The sequence below is a fragment of the Patagioenas fasciata genome, chromosome 1, assembly GCF_037038585.1.
Source record: "Patagioenas fasciata isolate bPatFas1 chromosome 1, bPatFas1.hap1, whole genome shotgun sequence".
Classification (NCBI taxonomy): Eukaryota; Metazoa; Chordata; class Aves; order Columbiformes; family Columbidae; genus Patagioenas; species Patagioenas fasciata.
In genome coordinates, this window is record NC_092520.1 from 83,189,392 (window position 1) to 83,200,038 (window position 10,647).

The following is a 10,647-nucleotide window of genomic DNA, read 5'->3' on the forward strand; positions in this document are numbered from 1 at the left end:
AAAAACCAGAGGTTTTGATTAAAATGCAAATATAACATTTTAAGAAGGCTGCTTAGCACTGCTTTTGCAATACAGAAGTCTTAGAGCAAAGTAACAAAGATGGTGCCTGAATTATCACAATCCTCAATTTCAGAAAAATCCAGGACCTGATGTATTAATCATTGAATAGGTGGAGTTCATCCTACTGGTTTGTTTTCAAGAGTCCTCTTTCAAGGACTCTTGCTATAAATTCAGTGAAAAAAAAATCCAACTGTTTTATATCAGGTGCTTCAAAATAAATGCAAAAAACTCACCAAGAAGTGTCATTTACTAAAAAAAAAATGAGAACCACAGAAATTTGTAATTATTTATGAACAATTGTTATATGCTTAATAAAACCACAGAACTATCTATAAGCATCTCAAATATTTTCATAATTAAAAAAAAAAAAAGGACAGAAATCATTGTTATTTTAAAACACTTTAGCATGCAAACATAAGCTTTATTCCAGTCCATAAAACACTTGAAAGAAAAGTCCTGAGATTTAATTATTTCAAAATCGATCACATCAACTATTTGCACCCAGATGATATGCAACAACTTCAGCTCTCTCTTCAGAAAAGTAAGATTACAAACATAAAAATTATAAAATCTTTGTTTGCTCCCAAACATATAACTGTTACACACTGATCAATCCATTCACACATAGGTTTTAGAAACTAATAAGCAACATGAGCATGATAGACAAGCAAAGCATTTAAGAATTTAAATCCATGTTCTAATAGTAATTTACTTTTGCAGGCAAATTTACAGATCAAAATATGGTTTGGGATGTGAATGTGTACATAGCCAATGTTATTGTTAAGTTTTTTTTTAGAGGGGAGGGGAGGGAGAGTTAATGCTACTTATTTGATTGCTGAAAGATAGCTGAAGAATGTTAGCTAGTGTCATGTGGTCATGCTTCTATTCCTAATTTTTTCTTTTTATTTTTCTGTCTCTTTGAAAAGTAGCTAGAGTGTTTGCTCTCTTTATGTTTCACTTCACTCCCTAGCAAATTGGTTGCAATACTGACTATACAAGATAGAATTTTTTGTAAAGCTTAATTCATTATTTATAAGGTACTTTGAAGTGCTCTGAAGAACAGCATATAGCAAATAAAAAGGAAGTAGAAAGTATCCAAGGATACAAGTTCTTTGAAAGACTACAGCCTTTTAAAGGGTTGCAAAGAACTCTGAATAGATGACAACATTTAATTTCAGAGGATTTTGAAGATTGAGTTCATATTTTGATCTGGAAATGGTTTTGATCTAGATGTAATCATGTTCCCTGATTCCTTGGCACCTGTTCAATTCTAGTTTTACTAAGCATTTAAGACCAGGTGTTCCAGACCAAAATCTTTAAAAGAAAGTGTTTGTACTAGAGCATTTGTACGCTCAATGTTAATTCTTTACCATTGAAGTAAAGAATCATGTCACAACATTTTTTTCCCCATTTTCTCTCTGTGAAAACAGCTATTGAAAATTCCTAACATTTTTCCAATTTCTTATACCACATTGTTTACTTACTGTGATTTAGTGATATTTCTGAAGTTGTAAACCATTTTTATATAATTATGTAAAACAGACAGAACTGAGATACTAAGTAATCCATAAAAGCAAAAGGACTTCACTTTAATCAATCCATTCCAAAACCTGTCAACTGGAATGAGAAACTGTAAAAAACCAACCAAATAAACAAACAAAAAAACCAAAAACAAACAAACAACAACAACAACAACAACAACAACAACAAAAACACAGGAGGAGAGCACAGCTGAATTAGAGATGTTCACCAATATGGAAAAATTTTAACTGCTTTTCTCAATATCTATAATTAAGATGTATAATGTTTCATGAATATTACTTGTAAGTTGTTTTAGAAAATAGAACCTAGGCAAACTTGATATTTCTGTTATGAATATTTTCAGTCTCACCCTTCTCTAGTATTACTTCCAACTGTACACACGTTTATTAAAAAAAAAAAAAAAAAAAAACACAAAACACAAACAAAAAATCCATAGGCAAGGTATTTCATACTAATACAGTTCCAATCTTATGTGTAAACTAATTTAGTCTGTCACTAATTTGCTAGGCAAGGAGTGAGGCTTCTTGATTTGTGAAATTAACTTCCAATTCTGGTCCACAATTCCTAAGGCACTGTAAAGCTCTACCTTTAAAAGGAAATTGTTCTAATTCATTTGCATGATCTAAAACAACTGCAAACAAGAAACAAAGTCATGTGATTATTTTTAATTTTTGTGATGGCAACAGTTTGCAGTAATCAGTTGCCAATACCTTGATTGTGTCATATTCTTTGGCAAGTAAAATATATTTTTAATAAAGTTTGAGAAAGGAAATAACAAGTGATTTTATACCAATCAGTTGTCAAGAGCTCAACTTTTTTTTTTCTTTATATACATATACACTAAACTTGAATGTTATTGTTTAAGGCATAAAGCAAAGTGATTTCTTATAGCAATTACCTCTCAGTATTTTCATTATTTCTAGCACTACAAGGTTTCCCTATTTTCCTTATTTTGTAGCTTGGCATTTAAAGTAAAAGCCTTTTAGCTTGGAGCTGGCTAGTGTCTGAACATTACATGGCTTCACACAGGAAGAAACAGCCCTTTACCTTTGTTGGCCAGCAGCAAGGCCAGGCAGCAGCCATTCTCCTGAGCTAAGGGGCTGCTCGCTATTTGTTCCCACAACAAGTGAGCCCTAGAGTTTTGCTTCCTCCCAGCATACTACACTGCTTTGTTGTTCAGACAAAAATGAGAGGCTGAAAGTAAGGAGGTAAATTGCTGTATGAAAGTAAAAAACCCTTGGAGGAAGAAATATTTTTCTCCCCTTAGCTGGAAGCAACTGATCATGCAAGGCTGGGAAAAAGCCTCTGGTGAGCCCAAGAAAGTTTGCAAAGTAGGGAGTTAGTGGCAGAGATGAAGATCAGGGAGTCTACAGAGAGGAGCTGGGAATAGACCCGTGAGCCATACCTCAGAGATGAGAGAAGGAAAAATCTTCTCTGAAGGGTCTGAAGAGGGATGCCATAGCTGCAAGCTACTAAAAATTACTGCTGTTCTGAGAGTAATATGCCTCAGTCCTACAGGGACACAGTGGGCAGACACAGATAAAAATAAAATGGCTTCCAGCCAGTTATGTCTCACTCGGAATTCTCTCTGTGTAAAACATTACCATGTCACAGTTTATTTTCTACTTAAAGTGTTACAGATTCAAACCCTTCATGGTTTTCTAGGGATTCTTGCTGTAAGGAGAAAGGTAGGCAGATCTACACGAAAGCTCTCATTATTGAATTATTCCTCCAAAAGGGACTGCAAAAGAGTCAGACGCCACTATCCACATCCTTCCTAGCTCCAGCAATGCCACCCCCAGTTCGCTGGGTTCTGCAATTTGAAAGTCTGAAAAACAAAGAGATACTCTGAAACACTTTGAAAGAGAAAAAACATCAGAAGATGCAAAAGCTCAAACCAGTGCGTCTTTTTCAGCAATAGAAGATGTATTTCCAAGATTTTGGTGTTTCCATTTCTGCTAAAACAGAAAAAGGGCAAAGGCCCTTGCAAAGTTTGAGAAGACATCAAGACATTTTTTTGTTGTCTTGTTTTGGTTTGGTTTGGTTTTTAAACAAACTTGCTACCTTAAATTCAGCTCACATCTTATTTCCTTTGTTCTCATTTGCCTTTCACATTGTATAGGAAAAAAAGCTGTGTACAATCACTAATTTCAAGATGTTCTAGAACTAATGTGCTAAAAAAAAAAAAAATCAGAAAAAACAGGTCTAGTTTAATGGTTTTGCAAACCATCAAACACCTCATAGAAAAAAATAAAAATCTCACTAGTTCTAGCAGTGTTTTCTATGTATGAGTATCCTAAATGATTAATTGAAAATGTTTTCAATGCACTAGCAGTCTTCAAAAGGTGGCTTAGAAATATGACACTGAAGAAAGATCCACTTCTGTAAATGTCTGTATCAATGTCTGATTTTACATGCTCCAAAACAGTTAATTTTTAATGAGTTACTTATTTGCTTTTGCATGTTTTCAGCTTTTCTATATCTTTGAAGGACGACTGTGACACAGGGTGTCCTAAAATGTGCAGACTTGTACCCTCTGAGAAATAATAGAAACCAATAGAAACCAATGGGTCAGACAACAACCAAAAATGGTTTATATGGCATGAATTTGCAAATGACTAAATTTTCTTTCTCCATTAACCCTGTGAAGAATTTTGACCAACATTTTATGTATATCCAAAAGTAACATGTTGTGAACAGAATTTTAAATATGACACAACAGCTGGGTTTTTTTGTTTGTTGAAAATCAACGTATCCCTCCTAAATACTTCAATTGCTCTCTACTTTTCTCAGCACAGTACTAACTAGCTCATTACTGCTTACCGCATAGACCTATTTTTAGACATTAGTTTGAAACATTTGCACTGTTCACCTTTAAAACCAGTATATAAGTCATATAAATCATACAGTCATGGCCTCTAATGGTAATCTTGACAGACTGTTCTTTCTCTCCACCCTGTTTGAGCACAAGGTAATCCTGACATAACAATTTCTCTAACCCTCTTACTTTATGGACTCTGCCAGAAATCTCTGCATTTCTATCAAGCACTTTCAGTAGTTCTTCACACTGCACCAAAGTTATCAAAATGCCAGTTCATTACAACTCTTTTTCTTGTGTAGTTTTCTAGGAACAGCAGTTGCATGCACCTGAAATTCCAGTTCGTAGTTAATATGAACAATCTTAATAATGTAAACCAGAAGACAGCCATGGACCACATCACTCCAAGGTCATATAAAGTGGACCATGTATCTTCACACTCACTTACCTCACTGCAGTGAATACAAAGTTAATATAGGAAACAGAAAATGAAAAATTCTCCCATTAAAGGTATTCAGGATGCATCAATTTGATATTCTAAGACTTGACACTTTTGTAATGACTAAAATTTCCCTTGTTGTTTTCTACCACATCACTCGCACCTGTGGCAGAATATACTTTGCCTGAAGGATTCTGAAAAAAAAAAATGGCATTTAGTGCATTATTTGTGTCAGATCATACCCTTAAAAGACAAAGAATAGCCCCAAATCATAAGCAACATGGATTACAGCCAGCTCTTCTCTAAAATGGTCAGCACAGACTACTGTGATCATGAAGCTGTTTCTTGTATAACTGAGGTTGCCTGATTTTCTGGAAGAAGTGTCTCTTTGAATTAACAGTATTGTATAATCATCTCTTCCCTAATCCCAGATATCTACCACCAGCAGCTCACCTGTCTTGGTAATGAGAAAACACACCAATTTCCTCATTGGCCCTTATTTCACAAAACTGAAGGACTGTTGGGTGTGATTTACTTCACATTGAGGAAATCTCTACAGAGATTAACAGTAACTTACACCATTGAACGAACAATTTTCTTAGTTTGATTTCCCAAGAAAACAAGATTTCTTTGATGAAGATGTTTGTATTTTTTTCTTTCACCACTGGGATATACAAGGGTCTGTTTGTTCTTTGATCCCTGACTTATTGGTTAATTTTAACCAAATTTGAGGCATCAGGCCAGATCTCCCAGATCTGCTGTTTTCACTAAAATAGTGAAGAAAAAATATTTAACTTATGCCTCCTGATAAGGAAAAGATTGCAGAATATACTTTTTTCTGACTTGGTATAAAGAACCAACATCTGAGTGAAACATTAAGAATGCCTTTGCTCACACACACAAAATACGAATTCTCATTTTTCCAAGCAGAAGAGAATCCAACCATGAGACGTCATTAGCACTATTTGTTTAATATGTTGGCTGCAGGCAATACTGTAATGTCACAAGAAGGGTTTCTATTGAAAAAAAACAATACAAAACAAAACAGGTTATTACCACAATGATAAATTATGTAAATGAAAAAGATATTTTTACCACTCTCTTTTTATACAAATTACCTTCACATACATATAAAAAAAAAAAAATCTGTTCTGAAATTGAAAACAGTATTTGTATGCATATAAATATTTGATTGCATTATTATTATATTATATTTATTCTTATGGCAATCATATCGAAGAAAGATTAACAGACCGGTTAGAGAGGAAGCATAATCAGCCACATTCCTACTCAAGAGACAAAATACCTTAAAAGAGGACATGAGTAGCTGGAAGAACTTTCGATGTAGTGTGATGTACTGCTCCCAAACTGTTAACTTGGAGTAACAAAAGGAGTAGCACAACGCTACAGACTTGGGGAAGAGTAGCTGGAAAACTGCCTGGCAGAAAGGGGTGTAGAGGTATTGATTGACAGCCATCTGAATATCAGCCAGTAGTGTGCCCAGGTGATCAAAAAGGTCAACAGCATCCTGTCTTGTATCAGGAATAGTGTGGCCAGCAGGACTAGACAAGCGATCGTGCCACTGTACTTGGGACTGGTGAGGCTGCACCTTGAATCCTGTGTTCAGTTTTGGGCCCCTCATCATAAGGACATGTAGGTACTAGAGAGAGTGTAGAGGAGGGAGATGAAGCTGATGAGGGGCCTGGAGCACAAGCCTGTTGAGGAGTGGTTGAGGGAACTGGGCCTTTTTAGCCTGGAGAAAAGGAGGCTGAGGGGAGACCTTATCACTGTCTACAACTACCTGACAGGAGGTTGTAGCATGGAAGGTGTTTGTCTCTTCTCCCAAGTAACAAGTGATATGACAAGAGGAAATGGCCTCAAGTTGCGCCAAGGAAGGTTTAGGTTGGATATTAGGAAAAAAATTCTTTACAGAAAGGCTTGTCAGGCATTGGAAGAGGCTGCCCAGGGAAGTGGTGGAGTCACCATTCCTGGAGGTATTTAAAAGGCATTTAGATGAGGTTCTTACAGACATGGTTTAGTGCAAAAGTTAGGTTATGTTCTAGTTGGACTCAGTGATCCTCAGGGTTTCTTCCAATGGAAATGATTCTATGATTCTATGTTTCAAAGCTACTATGGCAGACCAGAGGAGCTCTGTCACTGGGTTATAGGGTGCTACAGCGTTCAGTTTAAGAGTACACGAGACTGATTAGCCATTCCTTAGCATTCTTTTTGCTCCAGATGCAGTTCAATTTAAAACAAGTAATCACAGTGATTTAAGTAATAATCCTGTATCTTAATCTGCTGACAATTGTTGTAGAGAAGATATCAAACACATGGCAATCACATAAAAATGAAGGCTTTGTCCAACTGTTGTCCATTTCACCCAGGTATTAAACTTGATTCCAAAACCAAAAACATTATTGCAGTGACCTGAAAGAAGATGTTTGATAAGATTACAATGCACACTTTTGTTTCTTTCCATTCATAGCCATGAAAGCTCTCAGCGCTATCATTTTTTTCTGGTGTGAGTTTTGCTCTTCATTTCTGTATTGTTATTAGACAGTTTAAGACATTTTTAATTGTTCTCAGTTCTTAAATATGTCTGGCTTCACATCCAACCCATTTGTTCCTCCTGTTTGCACTCCTTAATGTACAGCTCTTAACCATGAAATAATTTCAATCATTCCTATTTGTGAATTGCCATATGACCATTTGCCATGGTGTACACGTTTATTGTAATGATAACAACAAGTGCTGAGAACTTTACAATATGTCTTTATTTTCATCCCTATCTTCAAAATGTTTGCTGACATACAAAATTCAGTGGCTATACAAGCATAAATAAGTTTGTATACAAATGATCCGTTTGTGCACAGAGGACACTGCTGGGCTACAGTTTCAGTACATTTCATATTTCAAAAAGAATTTGCTTCAACATATGAAAATATGTGTTTATCATTTATTCATTAATTGCATACCCTTTTGAATTATGAAAAATATTCTGATGTACAAATCCTGAAGTTCACTATTACAACTACAACGATAAAAAGCTGAATGCAAGCCCTAAACTCTCAAAGAATGAAAAGGTATTTTAATAGCTGAATTAAATTCTGCATGCCTTTAGGACTTCTAAGATCTTTAGAACTCTAATCACTTTTTCTAGTGCATGTGTCACAGTACTGTAAAGTCCCAATTCTACATGCTGATCCTTCAGTCACCTCAGATAACAGTTCACTTTGTAGAGGATTTGTTAAGAGAAGTGTCGTATGAAGAAAACTGTTAAAGCAAATTTCATAATTAATATATTATTTATGAAACAAAGCAGCATTATTCACTGAAATGAATGTGAACACCTTAACACTTTTTTTTTTTTTTTTTTAAATGTTCCAGATCGTACAGATAAAAACAAGGTGTACAAATTATACAGCTGTGTTCTGGTTTATGATTGCTGTATACACCTTACAGTGGTGACTAAATTATTTTCTGTTTACCTTGACAGAAAACAGTGTTGAAGTATAGAAAATTCTAATTGATTCATATCATATATCCAGACATTTCAATCTCACAGCTCATCAAGCTGAGAACTATCAATTTTCTAGTAATTTAATATTTTTTTCCTGAAAATGTAATTTTACATCTCTTTTTAGATTTTACTTTTAAAAATATATTCATCTGAAATCATAATACAAATTGTGTCATCACAACGGAAGTATTTCTACTATGGGCAAGCAGGACACACTTCGAAATACTTTGAAACAGCCTTACTTTGAAGAATGTTTTGGGAGTGCATTTCTCTGTTTTAAAATGTTTCTACAGTACAAGTTATTATTTCTTATATAGGAAGTTGTGGAGGATTTGCACATTCAGCTAGTTTATACAGTATGCTATTTAGTACCATTTTCACTGGTTAGTTTTCAAATAATATTTTCTAAACCTGTTTTGATTTGATTCAGTCTTTTACTGGTTGGTTTCTATCTTGTTTTAAATTCTACTATTGACATAGCATCTCCATCTTGGACTCACATAACCCTCTCAATTCACTTTTTTGTCCACTTCTTATTTTCTCACCCTTTTCATTTCTGATTTTCTTACTTTTCTAATTTCTGCTCTCTGGATTATTACAGTATGTGTAGTGTACTGCCCTACCTGTGCAGCACATACTTCTCCCCTACAATTCATATGTCATGTTGTCCTGTCCCACTCAGTGGGGTGAAGGCTGAGTTAATTTTTGAATACTCTGTGTGGTAACCGGGAGTAATGACAATTAAGTGGTTCAATTAAATCACAAATTTACTAACAACTCAGTGCAATTATAGTGAATAGTGGCTTGAGAAAAAGTTCATAACTATACCATAAAAGCTAACAAGACTTCAACAACAAAGCCTCAAAATAATATTACCCTTAAGTGCCCAGAATAAAGTTAGAAGGAGAGGAATAGAGATAGATTAAGACAGAAGAAAAGTAAGATTTCGTCACTCTGTTGCTCCAGCAACAATCCCTGAAGTTGTCTTCGTGGTGGGTGTGAAGAAACTCTGATAATGATGTGCACAGACAAATGTGCTGAGTGAGAATGTTTTATACTTCAGTCAATTTGCATGTGAGACAGGAAAGGATGGCTCATCTCCTCCCTCTGCTTGTTCTTCATGCTAATTAAGGAGATGGTTCCAGAAATGGGTTGGTGGTCTCGGAAAATAGGTCAGTGGTCTCGGAAAATAGGTCAGTGGTCTCAAAAGTGCCTAGAGTGGAGTAGTTTTGTCCTCTACGGGTAGCTGGTTATTCATTATTTCTCAGTGATGACTGAATGACCCTGCCTCGGTTCCAGCCCAATTAATCAGGAACAAGGACTGAGGCCTTGGTAGACCTCAAGGAAGAAATACTGTTCATGCTTTTATCTCAAAAATTTATGCTTTCATTTTGCAGAGACCTTGAGGAACAGACCTATGTTCTGTCTCCACAGCACTTAATCTGTTCCTGTTAGAAGTTGCAAAAAACAGCTTTTTCAGACATAACATATACCTCCAATGAGGCCTTTGTTTTGAAAAGAACAGGGAGGCCTCAAAGCCATCACACATGTCTATTTCCATTCTAAAATTTCCAGAGCAGATACTATCTGTCTTTATATGTGCAAGAATATTCCTCTTGTTGATCAGTGCTCTTACCTAAATATAAGTAAACTTGATAAAAGTTTTCCCCCAAAATGTGTTAAAGTGCAGTCTATCAACAACTATTTCTCTTCAGTTGGTAAGTAAGCAGCAGGCACAGATAGATTTTTCAACCTGTTTGCTTCCTTTCACAAAAATTTTACCATATTTGATGCATGAGTAAAATCAAGACTTACTTGTTTGAATAAGTCAAGGCCGTCAGGAAGAGTCTGAATGCACCAGTTTCTGTTATCCTAAATTATCTGGGTGTAACTGATCATGGGTTGGGAGCAGGGAATGGATGACAGGATTTCTGGAGATGTCTACCAGCTAGATTCTCCATTATTTTAGGTAGGGTGATTTTCTTGTTTAATGATCTTTTGTTCTGAAGCAGGGTGTTAATAAGGATAAGTCTTTATAACTGGTATAATATTAAGGAAAAGTTATAAATGAATATACTTTAAATATTGTTTTGATTATCCAATACAGCTTTGGAGTTGAGAAAAAAGGATCGTATTTGTTTGTTTGCTTTTAAATCACCCAGTCTTGAATAAGTTTTTATCTCCCAGGTGACTTAGTTCCTCTATTCATTACTCCAGCTAAGGAAAAAAAAAATAACGGATCTAACCTGATTCTAAATGTGCTAT

The 10,647-nt window shown here is 35.2% G+C and overlaps 1 long non-coding RNA gene across 1 annotated transcript in view; it reads right to left on the reverse strand.

Moving 5' to 3' along the window:
- Window positions 1–3,072, reverse strand: part of LOC139827008 (uncharacterized) — a 59,017-nt gene extending 55,945 nt beyond the window's left edge. Inside the window, exon 1 of the long non-coding RNA XR_011737184.1 lies at window positions 3,008–3,072. This is a non-coding gene — a long non-coding RNA (uncharacterized lncRNA). The remainder of the gene's footprint in view (window positions 1–3,007) is intronic.
- Window positions 3,073–10,647: the final 7,575 nt, after the last annotated feature.